This window comes from Mus caroli, chromosome 4 (assembly GCF_900094665.2).
Source record: "Mus caroli chromosome 4, CAROLI_EIJ_v1.1, whole genome shotgun sequence".
In the NCBI taxonomy this organism is placed as follows: domain Eukaryota; kingdom Metazoa; phylum Chordata; class Mammalia; order Rodentia; family Muridae; genus Mus; species Mus caroli.
The window spans coordinates 87,694,504-87,720,484 of NC_034573.1; positions in this window are offsets into that span (position 1 = coordinate 87,694,504).

The following is a 25,981-nucleotide window of genomic DNA, read 5'->3' on the forward strand; positions in this document are numbered from 1 at the left end:
TTAAACCTAACTGTTCTAACACAAAGTCTAGACTCAAGTCCCTTACCACATAGTATGTAAGACACCAACCTCTCGACCAAGAAGACCTGGCTTCACACTGCTGCTCTGTGACTGAGGAGCCTGACCTCATCTCAGCCTCAGTTCCTCTTCTGTGAAACAGGATTATTAAAAGCACCTACTTAAAATTAAGTGAAATAAGTTATATAAAGGATTTAACACCATGCTCGGTTTACAGTAGTGTGTGTGTCTGTGAGTGTGTTTAGTGTGTCTACACATCACACATGAGCAGGTGAACATTGAGTCTTCACCTGTATGTGGAGTCCTGAGGGCAAGTGTCCTCTGTTTTTTTTTGTTTTGTTTTGTTTTGTTTTTTTAAGAAATTGTCTTGGAACTTGCCAAGTATGTTAGGCTGACTGGCCCGAGAGCACTTGGAATCTGCCTGGCTCCCCAACCCCAGAACTGGGATTAGAAGCGTTGGCTAGATAGAGCTTTTTTTTTTTTTTTTTTTTTTGAGTTCTGGAGAATCAAATGCAAATGCTCTGATGAAGATCCATCTACCCAGCCTTATAATAAGTATTTAATAATAGGAAGTTCCTGAAGTGTGAAGACTATCATTATCATTATTGTTGTTATGCTAAAACTATGCTCAAAAAAGCAAAGTTCTAACTTCCTGTTCTTGCATTCTTTGTGTACATTAAAACTAGTCTCACCAGGGTATGTTTAGAGTGAAGTCTCCCAGGAGCCACACAAGATAGACAGACAGACACACACGTATGGGGGTGGGGGTGGGGGGCAGGGGATGAATGCCATCTACCTTAAACTTACAAAAGACACTCCTGCCCTTGTTGCCCTTCCTTGAGAGTCAGCTTACCCTGCCTGGCCCAGTTCTAAGCTGCAGCTGCTGCACTCTGGGTTTATACTGGTCAGGCAGCCAAGGAGGGAGAGGAAACCAGAATAAACATGTTTTGCAAGAGCATAGCTAGTCCAAGTGAAGGCAATTCTAAATAAGGACAATGCAGCCTTTCAGAGCCAGCACCTTGGCCTGTAGGCAGCTTCCTCCATGGGCGGGCTTGACATGCTTTCCAATCAGACCGACAAGCTGAAAGTGCCTGAGCTAGGCTGGCCAAAAGCACACGACAGGCCCATGTCCAGCATAGAAGCACACAATAGGCCAAAGTCTGGTGGTCCCAGAACAGTGAATCCAACCCAGACTTTAGTCCAAGCAACGGTGACCAAGGGCATCAGATGATCTGCCAATCCAGAAGAAGGAAAAAAGGGACAAAATGTGAGTGGGTTCCCCTGAGAAACCAAAGTAATATAAAAAGTTTATCCACAATAAAGTGATCTGCAAAGTTCTACTCAGAGCTGGGCTTTGGTTTTAGCTCCTCCACCACTTACCAGCTTACTTTTCTGAAGCACAGTTTCCTACTGTGAATGTTTTCTAGTGGTTCTGGATTCTAATGAGCCCGCGGTACAGAGACTGATCTGCAGTTTTCTGTGGCTGCCGTAAGCAGTGTCCACACCTTGGTGATTTAATATAACAGAATTCCTTTCGCTCACAGCCTTAGCAAGCACCACTGGCGGGACCTGTGAAGAGTCTTCCCAGAGTTATAGAAGAGAATAGGAGAACCCACACTTTGCCTGGTGCACCCCTCAACGCTGCCAGCATTCTTGAGCTGCAGCACATCACTCCAACCTCTGCCTCACTGCCTTGTAAGCTAGTTTCCCTCTACCTTCCTCTCAGGGTATAAGTGAAGTAATCCAGAATAATCTACTCACCGAAAGTCTTTATTATGTCTACAAAGTCCTTGCTTAGTAAAGGCAGCATTTACAGACTCCAAAGATGAGGACCTAGTGTCTTGGCCTTCCACATCTCAGCCTACTGCAAACCTCTCTTTGACTACTAAAAATGTGGAGTATTTTAGAAGGATCTCATCATTTAAAAAGACCTTGTGATTTTAATTAGTGACTGTTGAGGCATGCCACATAGAACATTGGAGTTCTTCATGTTATCCTGTTTGGGGTGGGAACTTCAGCTTAGTATCTTTTTAGTACAAGTGAGCTGGCAGAAGAATTCAGCTTTATAAACACAGAAATGAGTACCTGGAAGTATTTGGATTTCATTTTGAGGCTAAGAAAGTGGCCGCATGTATACGTCAAGTGACACTTTGCAAACTCGGAGACACTGAGCAAGGTACTCAGCCAGTCTGACAGGTTTCAGTGTTCTCACAGATAAAGTGGAAAAAAAAATGACATGATCTAGTACTTCACAAGCTTGGAAGCCTAAAACGTCTATATAAAGGAATGTATACAATTCTTCGCAAGGGATAGAGAGTAACGGTAGTTAACTTGGAATGGTTTTCAAGTGTTTAACATATTGTCTGTTTATATCAAGAATCAGACTGCTTTAAGGGTAAGAAGAGAGAAATGACACAAGCTACTGAGAGTTTTGTGAGTGCAAGGTTTGTGTTTAATGCCTCTACACTGTAGCTGTGCCTTGATGAGGAGATGGCATTGGAATAATAATGGTAACTGATGTTATAATATGTTTCTCAGAAAACCTAGGTACTAAAGTCAAATAGACAGAGGTCTTTGAAATTGCCAGGAGATAGGGAAGAAAGAAGTAGAATAAAAGTGGGTGCTCTAGACAGCTCTTAGGCTCTTGATTTTGAAGGAGTGGCTTCTAAGGGTTGTCTGTTGTTCTAACAGCTGATACGTGCACTTTAAGATGGACCATGAAGAGGCTGAAGAGGTGGTTCAGTGGTTATGAGTATTTCATGTTCTCTCAGGGGACTTTAGAGATCTTCTCCCAGCATGCACTCCTGCTACTCACAACTGCCTGCAACTCCAGATCCGGATGATCCAAAAAATTTCCTGGCCTCTACAGACACCTAGCATGTGTGTGCGTGCACACATACACACACACAAACACACACCCCTTTAAAACAATGGGCTAGGGAAAATGTGCAGGTTTTGAAATGCATAGAGGCCAGGAGGAAGACAAAGGAACAATTGTAGCATAAGGACAAAGCAAGGCAAGGAGATCAAGCAAGGGCTTTAAGGATACTGAGTCTGCATTTCATTGGGTCTCCTGTAACCTGGAGCCCACTCACAATACACTTTGAAGAATCTACCTAAGAGACTTCAAGAGACTATCTGGCTTAGACCTTGGTCTTCAGGGACCTGGCATTCCCAAGTCCTAGGGTAAGATTGTGGGGACCCAAAGAAAACACAGGAAATTGTGGCAGAAAGAAAATGACAGCTTTTAAAACCTTCTGCTCTTCAAACTCTCTAGTTCTAGACAAGCTATATAAGAAGTATATTCAATGCAGTAATTGCTAGATCCCTTGTATTAGTTAAAAGCATGATCAGCTGAGAATGACAGGGACCCAATGGGCTAAACAAATAAAAATATCTTTTATGTAGTATAAAAGTCTAGAGACACTGAAAACATTAGTAATCATAACATTATTCATTTGAACCCAAAGTGGAATTTAGCCCAAAAAACTAATCAACATAGAAGCTCTGCCTTATATGAAATGCCTTATATCCATGGAATAGACTAATAGCCATGATGCAAAGTGTATGAATATCAAGAAAAGGCCAAGTAAAAGGAATTAGCACAAATGATTTTATGCTTACTTATGATAAATGCCCATAATAGACAAATATATCAGAACAGAAAGTAAACTGGAGCTTGCCAGTAACCAGGGAGTGGGGAACAGAGAGTGGGAAAGGGTGTTGTCTTATGGGGTGACTGAAAGTCTTGGAAACACAGGGAGTGTTTATGGCAGATATAGTCTGAATCGCTGTGTTGCATATTTTAAATGTCTAATGCTTAATTTAACAAAATGAATCAAGAAATGCAGAGGTGGCAAGTTCAGAAGCTGCACGCAGCTATCTGGAAACTCTAGACATTCATTTCCCATTTGTCTCCTGCTTCCAGCATCTACAGCTTTTAGCTTCTACCTCACACTCTGAAGCACTGCTTAAACTCTAATGAAGGCAAGTGCATTTCTGCCATCAGAAGGGAAAACAGCAAAGGGTGAGGAGGGAGTGATGGAAGAAGTGGTGTATTAACAAGATTTGATGATGCACAGGAATGAACAACAGGAAGACTGGTGAGGCAGAGCTTTCCAGAGGACTTGGAAGGCACAAATTCCAGGTTTGAGAGTTGAGGGGGGAGGGGAGAAGGGAGAAGCTGGAGGAGTTGGTCCCCTGAGAGTAAACATACAGGCACCCTAGCCTACTCTGCCTGCCTTTAAAATGTAGGCTTCCCACCCTTGTTTTTCCTACTCCACATCCTAACCCTTGAGTGCACAGATTCAATAAAATTACCAAACAAGAGTAGCATGTGGAGTTAGCTTCTCTGTGCATAAAAAGTATACATTTTATCTTCTAGCTGAGGACTATTGAAGTTATTTACCTCTTACAGGCTGCTGCCTAGAATCTCATGATTCCAGGCCCCCTCCAACCTCTGGGGTGCATGTTTTATTGCTGCCTGTCCAGGGGTCCTCTTCATTTTCTCCTCTTCCAATGACTTCATTCTCTGTGCCAGTGAAAGCCAAGGTAAGTGGTACAGACTTATGGCCAAGGTCAGCTGCTGTACTACAGATTGGCTATTTGTCTCCCTGTGCCCTATGGGGAGTGGCGCTGTTTGGTACAGAAAGGAGGAGGCTGATGCCATGGGTCACCCATGCCCACTCCTTCTCTGCTTTGACTGGCAGGAGCTGGGTTTTGTGTGCCAAGGAGCACAGCTGGGGCAACCCTGCCTTGGCTAAGCTTCCTGTGCCTGAAGAGAGAAAGGAACCTACAAAGTTCAGCCGGGGCTCTGGACAAGTTCCTGTGCCTTGAAGTTGCTATCTATGAGATTATGGTTATGTGGAGAAAACAGAGCTGGAGACCTTGATCTGGATAGCTGACCTGGATTTTTCAGAAGCAGATAATGAAATCTCATATATCTTGGTCAGGTCAATGATAAGAGGTGAGATTGTTATATGTCTTCTGGAACTAATTCCTAGGTTGTAGAGTTTTGACCAAAACTGTAATGACAGAAAGTCAGAGATCCTGATGAATAAGAATACTCTGCATTTGAAAAGCACTGCTGTTGACTAAGTCTACCCATGCAGTCAGCCCTAAATGCACTGCATGCTTTATACATTGCCATAATGCTTCAGGATTTAAAAAAAAAAATTTAAAGGTAAGAAATAGAGACTCTGAGAAATGGTGTAGCTTGCCCAAGCCACCAGCAGTTAAGAGATAGTTAATACAAAAAACATCTTTGTGCTTGGACTCAGTGTACATGCTCTTGGTTAATATATAGTTCATAGTCAATACTCTTTCATTGTGAACTCTACTGTCTGGCTTCCCCTTTTCAGGTAGATAAGGATTCTTTATTCATAGCATAGGAAGAAATTTGAACAAAATTGCTGAAGTCCTGTTTGCTCAAATATGTAAAACAATTGTCAGGCAGAAGGTTGGCAATTGATGGAAGTCCAGGGAGGCAGGACCTCCTGTCTTCTTTCATCTTGCAGTGGATACAAGACTCCAGATACTGAGTGGATTGTCTCCATTCATCCTGGAAAATATACTCTCCACATTTCAAAAGTGAGAGTCAAGCGTCATAGACTGCATACATCTAATACGAGGTCAAGTCCTGGGAACAGAAGAGAGAGGCTAAGTTCCCCTCTCCACCCCACAGAACCAGAGCTTTTATGGAGTTCCTCTACCTACCACTTTTGCTCCTATCAGGTAGCCACATGCTGAGTCTAACAAGGCTCTGGTCTTTTCAGATGCTGTCTCCAGCACAGTCACAACCCTATATAGGTTTGACTGTATTCATACCTTTGTTAAGAGCCCATTCACTAGTCTCTCCCTAATTGTGTCTGAGCAACCCTTCTGTTTCCTGGTAGATCCCAGGACTCTCTAGTTATAGCTTTGGGTCTTTACTATTGAGTTTCTCAAACTATATTTTTATCTACAGAAGTAAGAGCTCTTGTGGTAAAACCCATTCTGAAGGCTATGGAACCCTGCCTGCTCAGCATCTAACCCCTAAGTATTCCCTCCTCTGACATCCTTCACTCCCAAAGAAGTCAAATAAGTGCAGGACACATGGTATAAAGCCCACTGTCTAGTCCAGCACTCTTCCCCAACCCCAGCTGCACATAGGGCAAACAGGCAATTAGAAAAGTTCCAACCTATCTTTCATTGGCCTGAGTAACCTGATTTATGACTTGAGCCTTCATTGACTGTTTGTCTTAATATCTTCCAAAGTGTAAAATGTCCCATAAATCTTCAATGGAGGTGATGACTTGACTGCCAGCCCATGTTAAACATACACGCAGAAATGTCATTATGGCAACAAACAGTCCCATTGGCCCCGGCAAAGGCCCTTTCTGCCAGGCTCAAGTTACCCCAAATCAATATTTGAACAAGGACAAAAACCACATGTTTTCCAAAACCAAATTAGTGGAGTCTAATACCAGGCCTGGAGGTTTGGTTACAACAGGCACATTCTAGCTTGCCCTAGAGACGGTGTACTTGGGCTTGCAGGGTCTGCCTGCCTTTACAACCTTACAGGATCAACATTCTGTATGTGAATGTGGTCTGAGGTGACACTGAGATGCAGGAGAAATGGGGAGCTGCAATGCCAGACATGATACTTGAGTTTAAACAAAGGAAGGTATGTCCTCTCACACATATCCTAAACATTTGCTCAGAATCTGTGCCAGGATATCCCTTAAGATCTAGGGGTCCAAAGGGAGTAGAACCAGAAAACTCAGTTCAGGGGAACTCTCAGCACACTGTGGCAGGTGGCAGACAACAGATAACCTCCACAGTTGTGAGAGAGCCCTAGGTATGATCAGGAACTTCAGTGTCTCCCTGTAGAGACAGGTTACCCACGCCTATAGGGCATCCATCTGTCAAGACTTCCAAAGTTAAATATGTTAAAATGCACTATAACTAATTCATCCTTTTGGCTTTGCCATATGCCAAAGAAGAGAAGAGAGGAGTAAAAGAGAGGGAGGAAATCCTGCCTCCTTCAGGAAGAGACATAGACAATATCACCTGGCTTTTGCTTTCTGTTTCTGGGAGAGGATCTGATTGGTAAGATGGGTGAAGGAATAAAGTGTATCCTGCAGGACTTGTAGTCAGGGCTCTCTTTTCAGAACCTGTCTACTCATGTCATCCAACCATGACTACTGCCTACTCTCTGCTTTCATTGAGGTGGCCATGAGAATAGACTTCATGGTCCAACTGTCTTGCAAACCCTTTTCCCAAGGGAAATTCTCTATAGCCACACCAAGCTTCTTATAACCCATATTCCATGATTGAGCACACTGGTGTTCCAGGGTCTCCATGGGTGACAGCACCTTCACTTATCTGTGTCCCTCCCTTACCAGTTCAGCCATACCTCCCCTTGAGAGCAAACTTTTTTACCCTATATACAAGCACACTACAGTCTCTCAGCTGTAAATGCCTCTCCCATCTATGGGATGAAGATCTGCCTTGCCTCAAGGCTCAGTTTAAGCATCCCTTTCCCCAGGATGCTGTCCTGAGTTTTCTCTTGGCAGGCTGGACATGTTCTACCTACTAGTTTGTTTAGAATCCAGGTATGAAATCCTGGATGTTTTATTTCAGAGCCACATGTTTACAAGCTGGGCTTTTGTTGGCACAAGATTTGCCTTCTCTTCCTCTACTCCTTTATTCTATCACACTTAACTGACATTGACTGTGCTCTACTCAAGGCCAGGTAGTAGATACTTGTGGGCAGAGAACCTACCTTCCCAGGTTAATTGTCCAAGGAAAGGACTGTTGAATGTAAAAAGAATATGTGTTACTGCCACAAAATAGTGTTGCAAAGAATCTGCTTAGATGTACAAAATGGGCCACCCAGATTTTATTTCGGGTTAGTGGTGAAAAGAATGACTAAGTTTAAGCAAGTTTTAAATTTTGCTTTATTTTTTTTGAAAATCTCATACTTGCATATAATATGTTTTGATTTCACCCCCATACCTCCCTTGTAACTGTAGTTTTTGGTCACTTTATTGGGTTCTTTTACTACTAACCTTCTCCACCCAAGTCCCTTCCACCCCCACCCCCACCCACCCAACACTAGGTAGGCCAAAAAGAAGGCCAGAGGAGAAAATAGGCATAGGACTTTTAAGCTTCTTCCTGCTGATTAGGGCATCAGGTTCCTAGGGGCAAGTCCAGTCTTCCTCAGAGACAAGCGGTCTCCAACAAGCAACTCAGCAAAAACACCAAAACAGCCATCAGAAAAGCAGGAACCAGCAGCAGCAGCAGCAGAAGCTACTGACAAGCAGGGGAGAAGCCATAGCTGCCTCTGTCTGGGCTCTGGACTTTTAATACCTTCTCAAGAGTTTCTAAAATTCCAAACATAAACTATGTATAGCTGGCAGAATTACACCAATGCATGAGACAAATCAGTTTGCCACTGTGGAAAATCTAAAGCTGATCCATATCCTACATCTGAGATTAAAACAAAAACATATTTACATAATATAACTGTTTTTTAAGAAACCACAATTCTCACAGTACTCCCTCTCCAATTCCTCCCCTTTACTATAAACCACTTTTATCTACAAACTCTGTGTGTTCTCTTCTTGATACCATTGAGTCCACTTAGTGGCATTCACATGTGTTCAAGTTTAGGACTTTACACTGGAGCACCTCCAATGGTATTCACTCACAGGTAACCTCTTGAGAGCCTTGTCTCTGAAGAAAACAAACTCACCCCTAGTATTCATCAATTTCCAGTAGCTCCTTATCTAAGGGTAAGACTTCATGAGACCCATGCTGAGACTTTTGCTAGCTTGATCTTGTATAGATCTCATTCATGCAACCCAGTGTTGTGAGATCATATGCATTAGCTCTGTCATGTCCCACAAATTCCATTTTGCTGCAGATATCACTATCTGTTTCCCTCACAATCTTTCCAACAATTTCTGTGAGATGATCCCTGAGCCTTTTGATGAAGATGGGTGGGAGTGCAATAGATATCCCATTTAGAACTGTTCACTTCACAGTTTTCTCTATGAGGATTCTGCACACTGACTAATTGTGGATCTCTGTATTAACTGTCACCTACATTTTTTTAAAAAAGTTCCTCTGATGCAGGTGGTGAATGCCTGCAGCCAACCATTGGGCTGAGAGCTGGGACCCCAATAGAGGAGTTAGAAAAAGGACTGAAGGAATTGAAGGGGTTTGCAACCCCATAGGAAGAACAACAGTATCAACCAACTAGACCCCTCCCCTCCAGAGCTCCCAGGGACTAAGCCATCAACCAAGGAGTACATATGGCTCCAGCTGCAAATGTAACAGAGGATGGCCTTGTCATGCATCAATGGGAGGAGAGGTCCTTGGTCCTATGAAGGCTTGATAGATGCCCCAATGTAAAGAAATCAAGGGTAGGGAGGTGTGTGTGTGTGGATGAGTGGACACTCTCATAGAAGCAGAGAGAGGAAGGATGGGATAGGGGGTTTCTGAGAAGGGGGAAACCAAGAAAGGGGATAACATTTGAAATGTAAATCAGGACAATATCCAATAAAAAAGGTTGAGTGTCCTGATTAACATCCATGGCCCAGAAGCCTGAAACTGACCATCTTATTTAGAAACTTCTAACATAGCTAGCCACCACTAACAATATCTCACTAGGTAGTGGGCTGTGTAGACTGAATGCAGATGAAAAATTCTTCTCACTCAGTGACATCTTTATCCTGGCACCACAGAACAATTCATTACTCATGTGGTTTGTCATGCTGCTTTAAGCAAACCAAATGGCAGTGGCATCAAAGTGTAACACTCACGCGAATCCATGATGCCCTAGAGTAAACTTTCTAGTCATCATTTTAGACTATATTATTTCTACTCACAACAAAGTATTCTGTAAAATAGCATGTCGTGTTTCATCAGTAACAGCCTTATGCTTGTGGGGCTTATTCTTGCTTTACCAAGGTTTATGTATATCCATTCCATGGATTCTTCAGAGGATTAAATTGCTAGGAACATATTTCTCACAAGGCCTTTTTTTCTCACCTACAAAGAATGCATGATGGTGGGTCAATATGACTGTAAGCATATATGTGTAAATATATGTTATAAAGAAGATACAGAGAGGGATATATGCCATGGGAATGGTTGGAATGGAAGCCACCTAACTGAGGAAAATCCTGAGCTATATCATGGAGAGATGTATATCCTGGGTATGCCAAGGTTAGGTCAGGGAGGTCTGCAAACACTGGATTAGGACCTGCAGTTCACTTAGGAAATAATCATGTGTGACACACACACACACACACACACACACACACACACAATATATATGTATACACACACACACACACACACATATATGTATATTTGGTTTTTCGAGACAGGGTTTCTCTGTTTAGTCCTGGCTATCCTGGAACTCACTCTATAGACCACGCTGGCCTCGAACTCAGAAATCTGCCTGTCTCTGCCTCCCAAGTGCTGGGATTAAAAGCATGTGCCAATCATATGTTGCTTAAGGCTTTACATGTCTCAGAAATTTGAATTAGGATGATTAGTCATTTTCCTAGTATTTAGAAAAATGGCTGCTTCATTAGCATTTGTCACCAGTCACACTGCTTGTGGCACCTATTTCAAGAACTCCAGGATCCCAGAGGCCAGGACACTCAGAGATGGGAGAGCAGTCACTCTCCTCATGGGGCTAAGACTATTGGTGGTCTTAGCTACTAATTCCTCCCAAAGTGCTACTAACTGGAATTCTTCCTTCTGTTCGCATAGCATGATTATCTGGACAATATGCACACCACAGACCTGATTTGCTTCCTCGTTTCATCTGCTGGGAAGAAGTTGTAATCTTCAGATATGTGTCATCTACATTAGCGATTCCTCAAGGTCAGGCTATTCTTGCCAGACATTAGGCCTGTATAAGTCATGGCTCCCCAGAGAAAAACAATGCCAGAAAACACAAATAGATGGACAGGCAGACTGCTATGTAGATAGATTGTGTGTGTGTGTGTGTGTGTGTGTGTGTGTGTGTGTGTGTGTGTGTGTGTAAATATGTATGCATGTGTGTAAAGAGATTCATCATATAGCTCAAGCTGACATGGTTAGAAGGCTGAGTGTGGCTCTGTAGCTGGCTGCCTGCAGAGAAGCTGGTGTTTAGAGTTTAGATGCTTGATCGCCACTGAGACAATGATGTACATTGTCTGAATGAAAGCCTGAAACCAGAGGGACAGTAGGCAGAAGACCAGCATTGAAGCCTCTGTAGCCCATAAGACAGAAAATTCAATCTTCCTCTACTTCTTTGCTCTATGCAAGTTCTTGACTGGTTAGTTGCTGGCAACCCATACTAGAAAGAGTCACCCATATTTCTTAGTTCACCAATGTAGACTCTAGTGTCTACTGTAGATACCTCAGCAATGACACTTGAACAGCTTTCGAAGCACCTGAGTACAGTTAAGTCACCATGCATAATTGGACATTATAGCTTCTAAATTGGCTCCCATTGAGCCCTTTTGCAACTCTTGGAACTGCCACACAAAGTGCCATATATGGGACCTCATTGTTTTAACACAAGAAGAGCAAGTTGGAGGGACTGACAGGTTAGTCTGGGGTCTTGAGAGATTATCTGCCTCAGGCCTCCTGCCTTGGTTTGTTGATTCTTAATGTTTGTGTGACATTCTTCTTGTTCTCATGTCTGCCTACAAGCTTTCTGTTTTTATAAGGCCACCAGTCATGTTGGATTAGGATCTACCCTATCAACCTTGTGTTAACTTGTTTACCTCTGTCTACACATAATCTCATTCTGAGATACTAAGGCTCAAGGCTTCAGCATGTAAATGTGCAGGGCAGGACACACAATTCAAGCTGCAAAATTCCTCTAGTGTTTACGGCCTCCTAGGAGCCTTTTCCCATTAGTGTGGATTGTACCAGAATGTTTGTTTCCAACTAATAGAGTGTGTTTTTAAGAGCAGTGAGATGCAATTTCTAGCGATGGGTTACTAACCAGTAATATTTGTTCTCTCTCTCTCAATCTCTCTCTCTCTTTCTCTCTCTCTCTCTCTCACATACACACACACACACATGTGTGTGTGTGTCTATATATATAGTGTCAACTCATGTGTGTCTGTGTATAATGTCAGATAGGTATATATTATATTATATTATATTATATTATATTATATTATATTATTATATGTGTTATATATAAAATGTCTCAGAGGCATATATAGAGACAAATTTTAGGGGAAAATTTTCTTGAACATATAATAGAAAATTTGTATTTAGAATTAAGGGTTAAATTCAGGAAGAACAGAAATGTATATTGAGAGAGAAAAAATACAATTAAAAGATAATAGTGTTGTTTTCATTAATGTTTCTATTCCCTGTAACTGGAGTTATGGATAGTTATAAGGCACCATGAATGCTGGGAACCAAATCTAGACCCTCTGCAAGAACAGCAAATGTTCTTAATCACTGAGCCACCTCTCCAGCTCTATTTGTTTTTTTTCTTAAACAACTAGGACCAACTATCCATGTATGTAGACACTATCTACAGTGGGATTGGCCTTTCCCCATCAATCATTAATTTTTAAAAAATCATATATGCTTGCCCACCAGGTCAGTTTTATGGAGGCATTTTTTTCTATTAAGGTTTTCTCTTCTCAGATGACTCTAGCCTATGTCGACAAACAAATAGGACAAGTGCCTAGGACCATTTTGTCTTAACAAAATACTTGATTATGGATACTTCATAAGAAAAAAATATGTGGTTTGGGGGCTTATGGTTTTGGTAATTTGGAAGCATTAATTATATTATCCCTGGTCACTGGCAAATACTTCGTAGCACATGGTAAGGGAAGCTAGGGAGGGGCTGTCTTGCTGTATTATAACACGTTACTTTTGTACCATTAATGCCCAGCACACCGAGATGGGCATGAATCCCTTATATAGATGATGTTCCTTCACCTCATTCTCTTCCTTGAACTCCCCACCCCTCAATATTGCTACATCAGGTAATTAAACTTTAGCATGAGTTTTGCTGAGGACAAACCACACCCAGTGCAGATCAAATAGCAGCAATACTACTTCCCACCTTCCCAGATTCCTGTTATTTCTCTTGTTATCCCATTTCTACCAAGAGAAAAGGTTCTTCCTTCACATTGATGGCACTTCTTATTTAGACTTCCTAAATGCTCCCTCCGTGATTCTGTCTGGTACAAGTGTCATCTTGCAATCTACAAAATGGCAAACAGGGAGGAGTCCAGTTCTTAAACAAGTTGTTTTTGGAGATGGACCAGGAAACTAGATGCCTAAAAACACATAGCAGGAGGTTCGACACAGCAGGTGAAACTGTAAGACCATAGAAGGCTATGATGACTGTAAGTTACAGTATAGAAGAAAAAACACATTAGCGTAGAACAGATTCTCAATAATGACTGTTTGATCAAATGATGTCAACTCTCAAAGTTCATTGGCAAGGGTGGAGCTAAGAAGTGGCTAAATCCAGATGAATTTGCAAATTGTCCTTTCTAAGTCTGTGAAGAATTTAGTTTCAATTTTGATGGGAATTGCATTGAATCTGTAGATTGCTTTCGGCAAGATAGCCATTTTTACTATATTAATCCTGCCAATCCATGAGCATGGGAGATCTTTCCATCTTCTGAGATCTTCTTCGATTTCTTTCTTCAAAGACTTGAAGTTCTTATCATACAGATCTTTCTCTTCCTTAGTTAGAATCACACCAAGGTATTTTATATTATTTGTGACTATGGTGAAGGGTGTTGTTTCCCTAATTTCTTTCTCAGCCTGTTTATCCTTTGTGGGTGGGTTGGGGAAAAAGGAGAGGGGGGAGGGGATAGGGGATTTTTGGAGGGAAAACTAGGAAATGTTATAACACTTGAAATGTGAATAAAGAAAATATCTAATAGAAAATAAATAAATAAAAAGAAACAGTGAAAGAAAGAAAGAAAGAAAGAAAGAAAGAAAGGAAGGAAGGAAGGAAGGAAGGAAGGAAGGAAGGAAGGAAGGAAGAAAGAAAGAAAGAANAAGAAGCAGCAGCTAAATCAGAAGATACATATTCCAGAGTCAGAGAATACAAAGTGAGTTCCAGGACAGCCAGGACTATACAGAGAAACCCTGTCTCGAAAAACAAAACAAAACAAAACAAAACAAAACAAAACAAAACAAAACAAAACAAAACAAAACAAAATGAAAATAGGAAGCTGTATAGGTCAGTGGTTAACACCAAAGAGGACTCTACAAACAATGGAATATCAGATGGTATTTGAGCTCAGAGTTCCAAGGTTCAAGATACTGGCCAAGCTTATATAATAAGAAAAAGCATGATCAGTACTATAGGATCAAGGTCAGGCCCAGTCTTAGAACAACTTCTCTTATTTATTACCCCATGCATCCTACCTGACTTTTGTGTATCCATCTAATATTTTTAAACATACTAAAGTTAAAATAAAAGACATATTACACCCCTTACATTCTTGACCTCAATCTTAATCATTAAGGTGGTCATCTTAGAAGATAGGTCTTTAATTGAAAGAGGACAGTGCTCTTATAAAAGACTTCTGAAGCTGGGCAGTGGTAGCGCACGCCTTTAATCCCAGCACTTGGGAGGCAGAGGCAGGCGGATTTCTGAGTTCAAGGACAGCCAGGACAGCCAGGATTGCACAGAGAAACCCCGTCTCCAAAAACCAAAACCAAAACCAAACAAACAAAAAAAGACTTCTCAGGAAACTTGTTTGCCACAGGAGCACTCACAAATATAAGCCAGGAAATGGACTCCTAAAAGACACTAATCTTTTGTTGCCTTGATCTTATATTCGAAAGACCCCAGAACCATGAATAAAAAGTTTTTGTTGCCTTCTTAGCATATTTTGTTAAACTCCCAAACAGGGTAAGATAGCATTTTATTTCCACTTCCTTCTCTCTCCTGTTGCAAATCCTTTGCCTATAAGGGATTATTAGTAAGTCAGAGTAAACATCAAAAAATATATGTAAGGATTGCTAAGAAAGCTGATTGGAGTTGGGAAGGGAACTGAATATAGAACATTTTTGATATTCCAGTCTGGAGAAGCAGAAGGTATGGCAGCTTTGTAGATCAATTTGGCTACTTTTGATTGAAGTGAAAATTCTAGGCATGGATGGAAGAGTAACTGAGTAAGATGTGAATGATCAGAAAGAGAAGGAGATGTGTGTGAGGAAGAAAGCTCAAGATGTCTGTGAAAGTTGGACTCAGAAGTAGAATACTGAGAAGTAGAACAGTCAGCCTTTTCTGAGTGATCACCTGGAAGGCCTCACTCTGATGAGGATGTGTATATCCACAAGCTCTTCAGTTACTTTGTCCATGATGGGCTCCAGGGATGCTGTTGTTGGTCAAGATGCATTCTCTGTGACTGTGTTGCTCACAGCCTAAGGCTGATTAAATAGAGAAACACAATGTCAGATATTCATGGTGATAAGCTGAACACCTTACCTTGACATGAACTTTCAGGAAGACTTCTCATAGGAAAGGTGAGGCTGGAGTTAGAATTATCTAGACAGTGATGAGGTAACAAAAGAAAAGCACCAACAAGAAATCCCAGCTTCTGCAAAATGCCAGGGGTATGTGATGCTTGGTGTACTTCCATGTCCTTATATGAGTGGGAAGGAAAGGAAAGAGGTACTGATGTACTGATTCAAGACTTATGTCATGAATAACTTTGTTTGTCATGCTAAGCACTGATGCTGTGTTCTCAAGGCTATTGGATCTATTTAAAGACTATCCTACAGAACTATAATCTTAAGTCACTGACACGGAACTACTGGAATATGTTTAATGGTTCCAAGCTCTGAGTCGAAGGCTCTGGTATCTGGCCTGAAATTCATGAAACCATTGGCTTCTTGCTTTGCTTTGGGATCTGGGACTTACTCGACTGGCTCAGAGCATGGGCTCATTTTTATGATGTTGAGCCACTGGGTGGATCTTTTATAGGTGATTCCTTCCAGAAATGAGCTGTACACCCATGATGTCAGAGGGTGGGGCATGGGGAATGGAGTAGGGTGTAACAGCTACTATCACGGTCTCTTTCCTCCTAAGAAAATGCAAAGATCTGCCCAGTTTCTGAGCAAGGTATGCTTTCACTTCTGGGGAAATTTAGCCTTTCACAAACATGACAATTATCTCCAGAGACTGAAGGATTGTGAAAAGCCCTTAAACATTCTACATGAGCTGATTTAGACAAGCTTGGAAAACTTGAGGAAGTTCATTGGTTCCTTGGGTCCTAATTCCCTTTGCTCTAGGAGAGGTGATCATGAATCTATTGAAGGCTATTAGAACATCAGAAGTGAAAAAATTGTAAATCTTTAGAGATACATATTAGTTCTGTCTCCAAAGAATTTTTCTTGTGGATTTTCATTCTCTTATTAGGAATCTAGAGCCATCCCAGTTCAACTTTTCTATCCCAATATTATAATTTAAAAGTATTATGTAAAGTCATGAGAATCATTAACAAAGGAAAGAAATTGGCTCGTTTCCTCATCTAGTATAATCAAGTATACTAAGTCAGGCACCATGGGTTTATGGATTTGAAATGCAAATAGCTTCTACATCAAGCTGTGCCTCTGACCAAGTCACTTTTCAATAAAATAAGATTCTTTTTGTTGTGATGCATTCTGGAGCAAGCAAATAAATGAGTGAGTTTCAGCAAGTCAGGCTTGCTAAGATGAATAGGCTACTGACCACTGAATGGTATATCTCCTGATCTGTTTACAGAGGTTCTGTGAGTTTCCATGTCAACCTGTAAGTGAGCTAGGAAAAAAAAAATCCTCCACGGGAAAAGAGTTAAAAAGTTCATGCTTCAAGAATGAATCATGAAATATTCCAAGAATGTTTGAGAGAAATATGGCATGCCCCAGGGGACCCCCAGGGAGAAAGAGGGGAACAGCTGCAGCCACCACACGCTGAGTCCAGTGTGGTGTCTGGTCCAGAGACTAGTTTTGCCTGCAGCCATGGATTGAAAGGTATGCTAGTGAACGGAGAGACATAGACTTCTCCCAGTGCCATGAGCCCTTCTGGGATGAAAAAAATGACCTTCAATAGCTTCTAACTAAAGTCTTTAATTTCAAATATCATCTTCATTACAAATTTAAATTTTGATAGAACTAGAAATCCATTAGATGTCTTCTTTTTACAGACATCTTGCTGTCTTGCTACAAAATTTTTTCATTTAGATGCTCATTAGACACTTGGCGTTTGGAAGAACAAGAGCATCACTCCTAAGCAGGGTATCTGTGGGGCAGCTCAATACCCGCTATAGCTGTGCTTTTCAAAATCACAGGCTAAGATCCGAAGTACAACTAAACTGGAATAAAATCACAGGATTCCAGTTTTCTCTTTTTCTTATGAGAAGATGAAGATGACTAGGACAGATTCGTCCATGATGCTGCACTTGATCCCCCAGATAGTTATCCTTACATCTTCTTCTCCATCTTATAAACTCTTCGCCTCTAACACATAGTTAATGTGCAAAGCAGGCTAGTCCAGACCCTCATCCATGAGGGTCATCTAAGACTAGATGACAGAGAGTACCAAAAGATGGCACAGTGGATGCCCTGAAGGTCAAACTTAGCCCTTCAGACCTTGGTTGTATAGAAAATATCCCATCTCTAGTTAATTACTTGTCTACAGTTCGGATTCCTTTTCTTCCCTGCTTCCCATTGAACTCAAATTCCCAAGGTGGCCAGAAGATAGCAACAGCTGAACTTTGAACAGGACACTTAGAATGTATCTGGTGGGAGATTCCTCCTTTGGAAAATATGATTTCAATTCAGTTGAGTCCAGGCTAGTGCAGACAAGAGACACAAACTCTCCACATGACTATTAGAAGTAACCGTAAATAAGAACAACCTCTGCTCCTTTGTTCATGAACCAACAAATCCAACATATGGAGACATAATACCAACTTGTGGGTCATTGATTCAGTACATTTGTTGCATTCTTGGATATTATGATTATCTTTGCAAAGCCACCCCTCAAACCTGGTGCTTTCGGTGATTCTTCAAGTGGTTGCTCCATTCTTCTGTCACAGTGGAAGATCTGAGTTATATGATTTATAATAGGATCAACGAATCCAATCATACATCACCAATTTACCCTCTTTACTATGAGTTACTTGACATAATATTTATTCTACTCAAATATTTATTGATGATTTATTTAATGATCCTTGAATAGTAGTTCTAGATAAAGTTATACACGCCCAAAAGACAAACCTATATCCACAATATATGTTGAGTCTGGTCAGTTACTTCCCCTTCAAACATATCCTGAAGCTGTTCGTTTCTTTTTCAAGGAAAACTGTTTTATCAGAAATTTAGATTTGGTCTGATGCTTTCTCTCACTGAACATTTTGTCAGACTTTTGGGAAAACTGTGCTAATTAAGGTCAAAATCCACAATGACCCGATGGATAGCTTCTGAGCTCTGCTCATTATGGGAGACTTCCTTTATGAGCAGTTATTTTTCTTCTCTGACCTTGTCCGGGGAATTCTAAGCCCCCACACTTGCCTCTACCTGAGAAATGTCACATAGCCTCAATTAGTTTATAGGACCAATTTCCTTTCTCCTGAGAAAACCTGGTCAGCCAGCACCTGAGATATCTGAGATGCTTTCCTGTGCTAATGAGGCATTCCAGGTACCTCCAGCCAATGACCTTTGCCCATCCTGGATATCCCTGCCCCCATCACTTTATAACCTTCAATCACTCTAAGTAAAGTTGATCTGCCTACTGACTAGGACCCTCATGTGGTTTATTCACTCACAAGGCTTCCCCCCTGTTTGATGTCTCTGATCCCACTGCTTGTGGATTGTATTGACCAATGATCTACAAGAGTAGGGAGACCCACACAGACTCAGTAGTTTGACCAGATGTTAGGAATGATCCTCATAGTATTAGACCAGACAGATGAATTAAATGGAAAAGGAAGAGTTTGCCACCCTTGCACCCTTAAGGCATTTAATGACTATAATTTTCCTCATCTTATAACTTCCTGGGATGGAATATTGTTTTTAATTTGCTACTGTGACCAGTAAAGTATCAGTTTAAGAGGTTTTTGTTTCCCATTTCCTGCTTTCATAGTTACTTCCAAGCCAAGGACCAAATGCTGGATCAACAACCTGCCGCATACATACATTTGAATTATACATTAAAATCTCTGTGCCAGCTGGGACCCAGTGGACACTCTGAGAGGGACCTAGGCCAGGATTCCATTTACTTAGTGGTCCTGTGTACTCTTACTTAGCAGAAAAGGCTTGACAATACTTCTCATTCCAAGATGAAGCTGTCAACCCAGAACCTGGGAACAGAAGTCCATGAAACACCCGCGTAACCCTTGTCCATAGTATATGCTTACATAAAATGCTGTATGCACTTTTGGGGAAGGTTCTGGAGAAATCAATTAAGTGCACTCCTTTGGTATTATAGGGTACTGTATTCTTTAGTCAGTAGATTCTGAATTAATGTATTAACTTAGGTCCAGAAAATAGAGAACCTCTTGATCATGTAATGTATATTCTTTTGAGTATAGATTGATCATCATCAGCTTGGGCTTTGATCCACATTGCTCCTAGAGATACTGTACTCTATTTATCATTTTCATGGTTTCCTAGGGGTGAACCATCCTGACCATGCTTCTAATAGCCACCAAGTAACATCTTATCTATTATTTGTGGTATTCTCTCCCCATGGATGTCAGTGAGCCAAGACCGTGATATTGTCTTCTACCATTAGCTGAGACACATGTGTGAATCCAAAGGTTTTCAGTTATACTTTTATTTATGTCTGCATCTTTCCCAAGTTCAGTAAACAGTATGTCCTCTGAGTTTGGACTTACCCACAAGCTCAGTCAGATACACCTACTTCTTTCTCATTTGCAATGAACCTCCTGTCAGTCCTCCTTCAACAACTGTGAGCAACCACTGTGGTGAAGCTTTAGGCATCCCTTTCATAGGATGTTACTGCCATCTCCTCCGGTCCCTCCCAAGGTATTCAAATTAACTACACCATTTGAAATGCTTCATGTCCCGCTTTTCTTTTAGAAATCACTGTCAGGCCAAGGCATATACTCCCAGCCCTGCCGATTTGTATTGTTAGATCTTTTTGCAGTTTCAGAATATAATCTTTCCTTCCTCCTTTTCTTCCTCATATATTTATTATTTTATTTATTTATGTTTTAAATTCATTCATAAATGGATTCATTTTTGAGACAGAGTCTCAGATCCAAGTGTGGTTTCAAACTCACCCCCCACCTCCCCACTGCTTAAGGTTCTTAGGTGCAGCGCCATTTCTGTCAACCTAGTACCAACACCTCCCTGGTTGTATGATGACCTTCCATGATTACTGGCCTTTTGATAATGAAGAGAAGCAAAGGAGTCTTTCTGGTGTGCGGCTTTAGGTGAGAGTAGAAGAATCATCTTTACCTCGTAAAATGAGAATATGTCATTCTTATGCGAAGATGGTGCACTATTCTTTAACAAAGATAAATGTGCAGTTTAATAGCCATGACTGTATACAGAAGTCTGTGATTTCAAGTTTTCACATGAAATCAACACAGATGTTTCTCCTCCAAGTTTCAGCATTCTACTCCTTCCCAGGTAGGGGCACTCCTTCCAATGCAGGCAGCTTACTGTGGTTAAAAACAAAACAAAACAAAACAAAACAAAACAAACCTTTTTTGAGTGAGTTTGAAGCCACACTTGGATCTGAGACTCTGTCTCAAAAATGAATCCATTTATGAATGAATTTAAAACATAAATAAATAAAATAATAAATAAATGAGGAAGGAAAGATTACATTCTGAAACTGCAAAAAGATCTAAGGTAAAGATCTTTGCCCTCTTTACAATTAAATCTGGGCCTGAGAGACGGTTTTTCTATCCTCTGCAGCAAAGGAGAGTTTCTTTACATACTGCCAAGAAGGACTGCTGAGATCCATATAAATGGATGATTAATCACACAAGCCTTCATATTTTCCCAGAGTATTGATTGTCCTCAGCTACCCTTATAATGATTCTTCCCCTAAGCCTCTCAAATGCCTGAGGATTGCAGTAATTCCTTTAAACCAGTGTCCCATCCCATACATGTGGTATGGGTTGAATTTTAAAAGTTACCCAAAATTGTTGTGTTCATGTCTTGGTCCTCAGTCTGTGGCACTATTGTGAGGTGATGGAACCTTTAAGAGAATTGGCTTAACTGAAGCTTGAAAAACTGGGAGTGTACTTTTGAAGGGAAGAGTAAGACCCTCATGCCTCCTCTCTCTCTGTTTTTGTTTCTCTCTTCCTCTCTCTGTCTCTGTCTCTGTCTCTGTCTCTCTCTCTCTGCATGTACGAGTGTCTTTTTTAGTCTCTGACTGTCTCTGTGCCTGTCTCAGGGTCTGTCTCTCCCTCCCTCTTCCCCTCCCCCTCCCCTCCCCCTCCCCCTCTCCCTCTCCTGGTTAACACATTATGCACATGTCTTCTCTCATGAACCTATCTTCTTAGCACTTATCTCCCCACCTTCATTATCTTGATTACCTTTGACCTCCTATCCATAGGGTTTTGTACTCTAGACCTATGGTACCTATAGCCTAGAGCCCAGCTTCTTAAACTGCAGGTCACAGGAGTTGATGAACATATTAGAAAAATCACTAGATGCAGGGTAGTTATACATAAAAGCAAAAGACTTCATGTATATAGCAAATCTCTCAAGTTATTCTTATACTATTTATTTCTCAGCTTCTTAGAGTATGTCTCATACCCCAACATGGTTCCACAAAACTGAATTTGGTAACAGTAAAATGTTTCTGAACATGAAACAACCAAAACTGAATTCAAAATCCTACTTGCAATGAACCCAAGGCATTTCTGACAGCAGTTATTCCTGTTAATATCATACAAGTTCACTACCACCTTGATGTTAGTGTACAAAAGACTAACTTTTCCCTTTGAGAGACATTTTACTGTGCAGTGCCAAACAGAAAACATGTTGGCTCAGATTCGAGACTATTGTATGTTATAAATTGAGGGTTTTTTTTTACTATCCACACAACATTTTCTATGCTCATAGAAATGTAGTTTAATTCTACAAAAACCACTTTCAATAATTTCCTATTTTCAGTCTTTATGTAAGTTGACAAGGTAGCATAACTTTGGATTGTATTATGTTAAATGTTTGAGTTTAAAAATTGTTGTTTGAATTGATGACTTACTTGAGTTTCATAAGTCATTATATGTATAGCAGAGAACCATTTGGTAGAGGTTTCTTTATGATTTATCAGTAAATGTTTGACTTGCATACCTTTTTTTATATACCTATAAATGCACTATTGTATAAATATTTCCCAATGTTTATTTCATCAATAAAGATGTCAAATGTGGGAAAAGCTTAAGAAGGCCCGAGCTAGAGGAGGGCTTGGCACAAAGTGGTGCCTCAACAAGCAAGTGAAATGCAAATATTTATTAACGACTTCTGTGTGTGTCTTCCTGGAATTGCATGAGGACAGAAGTAAATCTAATAGATAAAGTTCTTGCGTAGACTTTCTACTAAAAACAGGTTAAAACACATAAATATAATGAAGTGTTTGTGAGTACACTTTTGTAAGTAGCACTGGGTAAAGAAAGGGGCATTTTCTTTGTAGAAAAGAAAGACATTCAATTTGAGCAATTCGGCATCAGTGAACAGTCTGAACCTCTTACTGAGAATTTACGGGTAGGCCTTTGATTCTCAGTGGAAAGGGAGGGTTTGAAGTCCGCTTTCACTTCTTCCAGCACCAGCATTTAATTGCAGGCTTAACAGCGGCTCAAGCCTATAAAAGATTCACCTTGTTTCTCTGAACATATATATTATTTACCGTACAGTCTATAAAATATTTACCCATTTTCTTAGCCAGCTGCACTCCACTCAGCCTTAACTACCTCATGGATGCTTTAGCTGATCCAATCGGCGGCTGGCACCTCTCCAGACCTGGGCTGAGCAGGCAGCTGGAAGGGGCCCATAATTCATGTGTGTGTCAGAGCACATAGAAATGAGGGTGGTGAAAGGCTTTCTGAAGGTGCTGGGCAGGAGGAGGCTCCTTGGGTGCTTACACCTTCCACTACCACCTACTAGCTCTATCACATGACCATCACTGCCAGATTCGGTTGAGATGAAGTCTCTATTAAGGATGCATGTATAGGATGCCTGCTGCATTCTATTAGTCTTGTTCAGGTGGATGGGAAGAATGCCAATTCCCATGCATTGTTGGGGGAAAAAAAGAGAGAGAGAGAGACAACCACCAAAATGATCTCTCTCCAACTAGCAGGTATAAAACATGTGGCCTTTGAAATCAGACTTTCAGGCCAGAACCTAGCCTTATTCCATCATTTATGAGTTTTTACTCTCAGAAAATCCTATTGCTTAAATGTATCACAGGTCGTTCCAGTGTCATGGACTCACTGTTGGAATTCTCTAGGTGTTAGGCTCTGAGTACGTTGCAGCTGGAGGGAAGCAGTCACTCAGTACAGGTTATAGGCAAGGAGAAAAGAGAGGGAATTTTCCATTACAGCTCAACGTGGTAGACAGGTTAGGATCCAGAGTTTGCAGATGAAGAGCCAGGACTTTAAAAGTTAAGTACTTTGCTCAGTACTCTTTGCCCTATCTCCACCCATTTATGTTCAAAAAAGGTGTTTACTAAGTTAAGTTTTGTTTTGTTGGAAATAAAGGTGCACATTTAGCTAGACTAGAATAGGAAGGAGGGAAGACAGGACAACACTGATCTTGGAGGAGTTAGGGAAATTAGTAAGGTTAAAAAGCACTGTAACGGGCTGGGCATGGTGGCACACGCCTTTAATCCTAGCAGTAGAGGGGCAGAGACAGGCAGATTTCAGAGTTCAAGGCCAGCCTGGTCTACAAAGTGAGTTCCAGGACAGCCAGGGCTATACAGAAAAACCATGTCTCAAAAAAACAAAATAAAAACAAACAAACAAACATAAGCACTTTAATATGCATCAAAAGGACGCCAGCTTATGTCTGGTGAAATTTCAGGTGTGTGCAATATCAGAGGTCAGTCCAGGGTTTGGTAGAGGGCTGGGGTTTGGGTGAGCGAATGGACCCAAATTGAAGTAGGATGCTCTGACTCATGTCAAGTTACCTCCCTGGCTTCCCTGGCTTTGCTTTAGAAGGCCAAATGAGAACCACTTGTCTCTGTGGTTCAATGTCTAGATAATTTTTAAAAAGATTCATTTATTTATCTATTTAATGTGTATGAATACACTGTAGCTGTCTTCAGACACACCAGAAAAGGGCATCAGATCCCATTGCGGATGGTTGTAAGCCACCATGTGGTTGCTGGGAATTGAACTCAAGACCCCTGAAAGAGCAGTCAGTGTTCTTAACTGCTGAACCATCTCTCCAGTCCCAAGATAATTCTTAACAATCACCACTAGTAGACAGATTTAGCACAAATAAAATTGATAATGGAGAAAACCACACATTATCTTATATATTGCTGACTATAAATGAACAAACAAAATTTGAGCTATTCTTAAATATATTTTGACACTGGATTTTGTGGAATGAATACTCATAAAAGAAAACTCAAAATAACGATATATACATATATATATATATATATATATATATATATATANATATATATATATATATATATATATATATATATATATGTATATACACATATATATACACATATATGGGGGGGGCAGAGAGATTGAGAGAGACACAGAGAGACAGAGAGATAGATCAGTTCAACTTGACCTGGAAAAGAACACTGATGGATTAGTAAGCTACCCACTCTTTAGTTTATAACAGCATCTTTCAGTACAACTGGAATAAGGAAAATAATCAGAAATAGTGAAACAGTGTTGTGCAGATGTATAATAAAAGCATAATCTGTATCAATAACGTTTGACCTTCAAATCACTTAATCCATTGATGGGAATATGGCTTGGGTGAAATTTTTTCATAAGTGAGAGTTTAATGTTCTTGGAGTAAAAGCCGTGTCCCAGATACCTTATGCATCTTACCCCAGATCTGACACTGTTCTGGGCTTTGCTCAGGAGGTCTTTTATCCCCCACTCAGTGGTCAGCACTTCAGCACTGTGCTATGGTATCACAAAATAAATAAAAGTGTATGGATTAAGAAACTGCATGTCAGGTTAGCTAAGTAGTCTGTCTCTGATCATAAATGGTTCAGTTCCAGGGCCAGGGTTGTCTATAATTCCAAAGTCTCAGCATGATGTGGCCATTGAACTTTCCCACCTAGAGTTAGGACATTTTTCAGGGGTTGGGGAGCTGACTGCTTCCTCTCCTCCCTCAGAGGTCTGAAGGTGCTGAAGCAGGCATAGCTCAGCCTTTCTTCAAAGAGATGCACTGAGATCTCCCTCCCCCAACTACCACAACCCCCAAAAAAGAAAGAAAGAAGTGGGCTGTCAAAGGCTTCCAAGTCTAAAAAAGATCTTAGCCTCTTCACTTTGCCTGACCCCCATCTATCGTTCTCTTCTCTTGCGGAAATAGCGTGCTCATCAATCTTCTTAGGAACAGACAGACAATAACACTGCTCTGTTAATTCATCAGGAAGGTAATTTGTACAAGTAAAACAACAAGCACTCTATCACTTCTCTTTGAATCATGGTATTTTGAAGAGACAGCCAGAGGCAAAGAGTCATCTGTTCTAGGAAGTGCAGTCTTTGGGATGCTGTCGTACGGTAACATCAGGAAATTTTGTCTTACCACCCGCTTGCCAATTCATACCCAAAGCAAAATTATCTTCCAAAGAGATGCAAAATAAAATACCATTCAAAGAATATTTGGAAGTTCCTTCAGTAGCTAGCTATTCAGACTAAAAAGGAAGGGCTGAGTTGGCCACTGTAATCTGTCTGCACTCTGTTGTCTCATTATTCGCTTCTCCCTGGGGATCCTTGAAGAAAAACACTAGGACCCATTT